Consider the following 8,832-nt stretch of genomic DNA (forward strand, 5'->3'; position numbering starts at 1 on the left):
GGGCGGTGGTGTGTTTGAAGAACTTGCTCGTGAGGAACTTCGACGAGAAGAGCTTCGATAATGAGATTCAGACATTTTTTTGAAATTAAAATTATATACTAAAATATATTTGAAAATTATATAGGAAAAGTACATATGAAAAATATTTATGAAAAATACATACGAAGATTTCATGAGATTTTGAGTAGTAGAAGAGAGTATGAGAAGGTTGTATTGTGAGCAAAGGCGGAGCCAGGTGGGGGCTAGGGTGAGCCAAAGCCCCCCCTCAATTTTTGAAAATTATTTTTTAGACTCAAATTTTTATATTTTTTTTTATAATTTTACTCCTAAATTTTACTAATAATTATGTTTTTGACCCAAATTTGTAAGTTTTTTTTCAATAATGCCCCTCCTCAAAAATATTTCTCAAATTTGCCCCCCCTTAATTGAAATCCTCGCTCCGCCACTGATTGTGAGGTGTGAAGAAATGTTATGAATGATGGTGATATTTTTAGAATAATGAAAAAGATGAGTTAAAGATTAAATAAAAAAAATATAATGAGGCAACGGGACAATTTCTGGCCGTTGAAATCAACCCAACGTTCACTTACACAATTTGACTCATTTGTGGCCATTGGATTTGCAACAGCCACAAATCCAACAGTTAAAAAAAAAGGTTGTAGGACAAGTGGAAGGAACCGGAAGGAAGGAGTCCGCGTCATTCCGCCGCCTTCCACTGCACATACGGAAGTCGTTCCTTCCGTCGGCCATCAAGGATGGAAGGGACGACTTCCGTAAGTGCAGAGTTTAAGACTGACAGAGTTTGGACCGACAGAATATATATTATAATAATTTGACTTGTGTGAGTTTGATTCTTGTAAATAAGAAATTTTCAAAGATGCAGCTTAAAGTAAATCAGCAATCCTATTTATGTTGGTATTGAACAATTTAGTTGATGCAGGTTGCTTAAGAATTAAGGCTGAGACCATGAGTGCAAATATGCCAAAAATAGATTTAGTTACTACTAATGCAGCGAAGTGTACCTTTTTAATCAAAACAAGAACCTAATACACAATGTTATAATGAAAAATTATTTAATACACAAAATTATAATTCTTCAAAACCTTGAAATGGTCGTATTAAACTCTAATGCTCATGCGAGTTACAAGTGTTTTTTACTCTATTCAGGGCCGGCCCAATGCATTTCGAGGCCCTAGGCGAGATTTAAATTAAGCTTTTTTTTTTTTTTTTTTTTTTTTCTCTGAAAGTAAAACATAATATTTCAAAGTAAAAAAATTCCTTAATCATCATTTTCAATAAATATAAAAATATTACATTGTCCTTAATAAATTAAAAAAATATCATAAAATATTCCGTTTAGTTTTTAATCAAATATTTGAATCCATCTCCCTTTTGGAAGACTTTGATAATTTACAGTTCATAAAAACCATAGGGATTATCTAAATATTTGTCTTTAGAGCATTACCAAATTCCATTATTTTTTCATACAAAAATAATTCTTTTTTCTTTTACAATGTTAGCATACTTACATTGTCTTTAAAAGGCTTTATTTTGATTTATCATGCGTGTTTTTTATATTATTAATACAAACGAAATTGTATTTGAAGTCGTCAGTAAGCATTAACAAACAATTGACAAGTACACAAGCTTGTTCCCTTTTTATTATTATTATTTCGAAGCCTATAGCTGATTACAAAAATATGGGTTTTTTTTTCAAAAAATATTTGGGCTTTAGGCAGTTGCCTAACTGGCCTAAGGGCTGGGCCGGCCCTGACTCTATTAAGTACGATATTTCACATTGCTTTAATCACAAAGTAACACACAGGTTAGGCTCTCAAATTAACTATCCTAAACAGATATACTTCTTGTTTGTTGAGTGGAAATCAAGTTTATAATCAAGCTTTGAACTGCTTAATTGCCGACAATTTGCAGTGTAACAATCGATTAGTCCTTTGATAATTTATTTTAATCGGATCGTCTGTCATTTTTTTTTTCTTTTCTTGTTGTATGGGTCGTTTTCATGTCATTCCCATAAAAATAAACGAGATTATCGTATATATTCAGCTAATTTTTAAACAGAAAAAATATAATAATAGAAAAATAATGATGACATGAGTTTTGATCGGAGAAACACAAAATGAGGCACACAAAAATGGGACAAACAATTTGTATTTATTATTTTAGATACAAGAACAACAAAAATATTAAATAAATAAAAAAAAACCTTTTTGTCCCTCTCTCTCTCTCTCTCTCTCTCTCTCTCTCTCTCTCTCTCTCTCTCTCTCTCTCTCATCCACACTCCTGTAAACCAGCATGTAATATTTGACACAAAGATTTGGATTGATAAATCGAGTAGTATATAGATAGAGAGGTAATAAATTAGGGTGAGTATAAAATGTGGCGACACATACACTTCCAGACGAGTGGATAGTACACGTCATCATCTCCTCTATCGGACTCTATGGGTCCTATTGAAACTTGCACCGCCACGCACGGCTTACACCCATTGCATTTCCGGTGGCATCGCTTCGGAGACGATCCCAAACGACTGATTTCTTTCTCATCAATGCCATTAATGACCTAGATATATTTATATTACTTTAAACAAAACACTAATAATAATAATAATAATGAAGGAAAGAATGAGGTCACTCGCTCACCGGAGAAGGCGACGGAGAATTCGGTATTTCCGGACAAATCGCGAAAGAGTGGACGAGCATGCTGGCAATTAGTAGTCCGAATAATATGAGTTTCTTGAATGTTGATTCTTGGTGCATTTTTATTTTATTTTTATGTATATATAATATGTGTAAAGCTAGGATTAGGTCAAAACAAGATTTGAATTTTGAAGTGTGTATATAATATATGTAACTCAAAACTGAGAATCCACTTGATTTCTTCCTCCTTGTTTAGACTTGCGATGGAAAAACCACACACTCTTTATCACTATATTGTGAACTTTATATTTTCTCACATATATATATATATATATATATATATATATATATATATATGTTAGTGGTTAATTGTTATATATATGTTAGTGGTTAATTGTTATTTTGAACGAGTGAGTCAAATTTGGTATTTTGGGAGTGGGTCGTGGAGCTTTGAAGGTTGTTGAAAGTTGAGAACCTAATTTGGGTGAGGCATTGACATAGTCAAGACTCAAGATGCTCTTCACGTGCAATCCTAACTAAAAGTTACTGCAAATAGTGTTTACCTCACCAAAAGAATCTCGGTCAAATTAACCAGCTTTTCCTATTTTCATTCACTCCATGGATATATATATATATATATATATATATATATATATATATATATGTATAAACACACTACAAACATGATATCCTTAGTTGGTGGTGGTCTCAGTTCAGTTAATTACCACGTATAAAATTCTTCGCCCTAACCAAAGTGGCTATTTTGGACATTTTATTACAGCTGTTCGTTTCTTTCAAAATTAGTTGTGTGAATATATTTGAATAGGTTTATTTAGAAGACAAACACATATGTTTCTTCCTTGCTTTTCTTATAGAGTAGGTTAAGTAGAACAATGCTTCGTTAAATGACCGAATTATTTGTTTTATTCCCTTTTTTTTTACCCATGATAATTTCTATTTTTTCGAGTCTTGCTTTGGTCTCTGGTTTGATGGTTGCACGTGCTAAAATGATTGTCTATATCTTGAATACAATATCTGTTGATTTATAGTCTTGAGTTACCCGAGTCTATATAATGCATGACTAGTTGGTAGGAAGTTCAATTGTACGAGCGTTGAGAGTTCATTCTCTTTTATTTTCAATATGGCATTCCATGAAGATCTCTTTAAGTTTCACTAATTTGGAACATTTTGTGTTTCTAATTATAGGGTACAACCTCTAAAATCATGCAAGAATATCTAAATTATGAGTATCGTTTTTTTTTTTTTACATCAATGCCAAAATCACATATGAAACATATAACACAAAATGAGAGAAAGACGCAAATTGTAGAAATTGGTTAACGTTCACCCCTCTCTAACACATCGTAGCTATACGTGCTTTAACCGTCTAAAATTTGTGTAAATTTCTAACATCTAAAAACAATTCCGACTTGATAATTTTTTTCCAACGTGTTTAACAATAATTTTTATTTGTTTTAAGAATAATAATAACTTATTTGAATCAATGTGTATTAATGTATGTGACTAAAACGAAAGAAAAGAAACATAACAAACATATTATATGGGATTAGAAAGAAGATGAATACACATATTATATTGTACGTGGCTCTCTCACCCACAGTCTACGTGGACCCTCTAGAATTCCACAAGCTCTACTGCCAGGGCTCCGTGGGCGAAGTGGGGCCGGAGTAGGTTCGGCCAGGGTGGTGGCATTGGGTCCCATATTCATATCCGTCATTGATAACCTCTCCCAGGGATGGAGCCAGAGAAGTTCATCAGAGGGAGTTAATTTGAAAATAAATTTCAAGAAGGGCTAATTTGCTAATTTGAACAGATTATCCTGAAATTTTCAGGTACTCTTCTGGGTACCATGTGAACGGATTACTACCACCTTGTAATAGAATATATAATAATCATGCATACACAACCCATTCAAATAAGAAATTAAAAAAAAAAATTAAAACACATAGTTAATTTTAGTTTGGCTATAATTTTAATGGAGGGTAGCTATTTGGCTAGTTGATATAGTTTTCTCTTAATTTTATATATTAAATGTGTGAAATTACGAAATATATATATATATATATATATATATATATATATATATTAAATACATAAAAATTTAAAAACAATTTTTTTGAGCGATTAGTATATGTCTCATGTCAAGGTTTGTTTTCAAATTAATTATTAAGGATGAAACATGGAAAAAAAAATCTACAATAATAAAAAATAAAAAAGCTTGAATGTCATTTTTTCAAAATAATTTAAATTTGTTTACTTTTGAAGCAAATTTTCAACTGAATTTTTTGTTTAATAAATGACCACAGGTTAAAAATATATAGAATGAACATTAAAAAAAAACTTAGAAGAGAAAAAAAAAAGGGGGGACCGCCGGCCCTTTATGCGTGATCCACGAGCGTCCTCCACTTCTATTGATTGGTCAAGCCCCACCACCACGACCGGCACCTCACACGCTGATACCTACTCAGCCATTAGGGGATTTATTTATGGAAATGAGACTATTTGATTGCGAAATTAGGCTATTTAAATCTTGCAATCACCTTTTTTAGTTATGCATTTATTTTATTACGAATTTAGGGTTTTAATTAGGCTATTATGATTTAATTATATTATTTCAGAATATTGTCCATAGACCTACTTATAAATGAGTCTCTTTTTTACCAATGGAAGTAGCTTCCAACCAAATAACTTAATCTCTCTCAAGAACGAGAAGAGAGTAAGTTTCGATGGAGCTTTGTGTTCTTCATTCTACTTATAACAAAAAAAGTCTAATAATCAATTGCTCTTGTTATGAGATCTAAATCCCAGGCCGTATCAATTTTGCTATCCAAGCCGCTCGTCATGGAGGCCATCTCAAAGAAATTTCAGGCAACATTGGAAGCGTTTACGGCGATGACAACATCACAATTGAAGCAACAACATGATCTGATCGTCACTCTTCAAAAGAAGCTAACAGCTGTGGAGACACGCGTGGATGCACTTTCATTAGGACAGAACAACAGCCTGACCATCAAGGATGAGGCGTGCAGTGAAGGGGCGACGGCTACAATAAAAGTGTCGCTGAAAATTCCAGATTCAGATCCGAAAGATGGAGGCGAAGGACAAAAACTCCAAAATCTGAGAGAACACGTTCCCGACGGCGAAGGTGGTTGGTCGGACATGATAGGGAGTAACAACTCACCGAGATTGGGGGCTGTTGATGGTGTTGGAAGAGGCAGAGGCCTAGGGTTTCGCTTGACACACGAACTAAAAACTCAAACATGGGGTTTCTTAGTCATGAAGGGCGTTGTAGACCAGACGAGGTTACAGAACAGAGTCGAGGGCGAGTGAGGGCTGGTGGCGGCAGTGGCTACTCTGATGGCGGGAATCTCAGCGACAGCAGCGTACAGTTGGACAGTGGCAATCCACGATCGAAAAGGTTTATCGAGGGAGGGTGAGTAAATGATATAGGTGTATGCTTAGGCGGCGGGGGTCCAGACTCTCTTGGATCTCAAGAGATTGAGCTAGTGAGAAGAGAAGACACAAGGATTGGTACAACGGGCAACAACATGAGTGGTCAAGCCGAGGCGTGAGGGAATAGCAACATCGAAGGTGTTGAGGCGCGAGAGCGGTTGGGCTATCTTGAGAACCCCGGAATGGAGATGTGGTCCGTGGACAGCGAGATTGGAGTGTGGAATGGGTCTATGAATGAAGGAGGCATGAATTTGATCTTGGATGGCCAAATTTGGCCTTCAAGATAGTTCCCTTCCTAGTCGAGACACCATGGTGGAGGTGGTTATGGCAAGTCAATTAAGTTATGGCTGAAGTGGTTGTGGTGGAGGCAACTATGGCGGATGGGGCACAAACGCAAATTATGGCGTAGTGTTTGGCCGCAACATGTGGGAAGATGACCGTAGAGGGTGGAACGGGTTCACCAGAGGTGTTTGGTCCAACACCTACCACAGCTACACAAGAAACACCTATGATAAGGAGGACTACCGTGATAGGAGAGACGGTAACTGCTCTCATTGAGATTTCTAAGTTTGATCTTGTGGACAAGCTCAAAGGCAAGCACGTGAGCAATGATATATTCTCAGCCATTAGGGATTTTGTTTATGGAAATTAACTATTTGATTACGAAATTAGGCTATTTAAATCTTGCAATCACTATTTTTTATTACGAATTTAGGGTTTTAATTAGGCAATCCGAGTTTAATTATATTATTCCATAATTTTCCCTAGACCTACTTATAATGGGTCTCTCTTTTATCAATGAAAGTAGTCTCCAACCAAATAACTTAATCTATCTCAAGAACAAGAAGAGATTAGGTTCCGGTAGAGCTTTGCATTCTTCATTCTTCTTATTACCAAAAATCTAATTATCAATTGCTCCCATTATGAGATCTAAATCCCGAGCCATATCACATGTTATCGTGGCTTCGGTTTTCACACCGATCAAGCTCTCGTCCTCGCACTTTATGCCTTTACACCCCGGCTCGCACGCAATCATATATGTTAGGCCGTTATTTTCCGTTAAAGGAAAAATGACATCCTCACGGAAAAACGACAAGCAAAAGGAATAGTTGAATAAAAGGCCCAATTGATCACAAAATCTAGAATGAATACCCTCACGCAGTTTTCAAACTTTCCACCCATGGCCAAAATTCTAGCTCACGACCAAGCTTCATGTCCGTGGCCTACGATTCCGTCCACGGCCAAACTTCCCGCGTAAGGCTAAACTTTCCGCTCTTCCAGACGTGGCCAACGTTCCCACCCATGACCAAGCTTCCCCGCCCGTGGCCAAACTTTCCATCGATGACCAAGCTTCCCCGCCCGAGGCCAAACTTTCCATCGATGACCAAGCTTCCCGTCCGTCGGCATCCTCCTTGCCCATTGATAAATTCTTCTCGCCCTTGAAGGGGGGATTCTGCCAAAGAGAGGGCTTCCCGCCCAAGGATATGGCTTCTCGCCTAATGAAATTTATTTTCCGCTATAAGGAACCAGCTTCTTGCCTAAGGAGAAGGCTTCTCATCAATGAGGAGGTTTCTTGCCTATGAAAAGGTTTCTAGCCCAAGAAAGGCTTCTCACCAGAAGCATCCTTCTGGCCATATTCTTATATCGATCAGAAGCGAAAAATCTTTATGGTTGGAACTCATTATCGCTCTTTTGGCCAGAACCACTTTTGGCCTGAACCCTTTTCTCGCTCAGAAATCAAAAACTCTACTAGTTCTGGCCAGGAGCCAAAGACTCTTTTGGCCAGAACCCCTTTCGGCCATGAGCCAAAACCCTTATGCCTTTCTGTAAGAACCATTTTTTAACGCCAAATTCCTTTCTTGACCAGAACTCATTCTCGTCCAAAAGCGAAAAAAATCTTTTGGCTTGAACCCCATTCTCGTCCAAAAGCCAAAAACTCTACTAATTCTGGCCAGAAGCCAAATAATCTTTTGGCCAAAACTCATTTCTCGTCCAAAAGCCAAACTCTACTAGTTCTGGCCAGAAGCAAAAGAATATTTTTGGCTTGAACCACCTCTCATCCAGAAGCCAAAACCCTTATGCCATTATGGTAAGAAAATCTTTTCTCGTCCAGAATCCAAAAGTATCTTTTGACCAGATCCCCTCCTAACTTGAAGACAAAAACTCTTCTGGCTGGAACACTTATGGCCAAAACCAATTATGGCCATAACTTCTTTTGCCTAGAACCCCTCCTAGCCAAAACCGATTTTTGGTTAGAACTCTTTCTCGTCCAAAAGCCAAAAATCTCTTTTGGCCAGAAGCCATCCTGACCAAAACCCCTTCTCACCATAAGTCAAAGACTCTTATGCTAAAAAGCCAAAAAACCCTTATGGCTAGAACCACTTCTGACTAAAAACCTTTTTGGCTAGACACCCTTTTAGCCAAAACCCTTTTTTTTTTGCCAGAACTCTTTCTCGCCTGGAGACAAAAATCTCTTTTGGCCAGAAGCCCTACTGGCCAGAATCCCTTCTCGCCCAAAAGCAAAAATTCTTTTCGCCCGGAACCCCTTCTGGCCAGAAGCCAATAACTCTTATGGCCAAAACCCTTTGCGGCCAAAACCCCTTATGGCCAAAACCTTTTTTTTTCCATAACCCCTAATCACCCAAGTGGGTCCCGTATATTCAAAAAAAGACCTAACTCCTCAATCCACTATAAAACTTCC

The sequence above is a fragment of the Urtica dioica genome, chromosome 8, assembly GCF_054948205.1.
Source record: "Urtica dioica subsp. dioica isolate 48M chromosome 8, U.dioica_male_clone48M_v1_H2, whole genome shotgun sequence".
Lineage (NCBI taxonomy): Eukaryota > Viridiplantae > Streptophyta > Magnoliopsida > Rosales > Urticaceae > Urtica > Urtica dioica.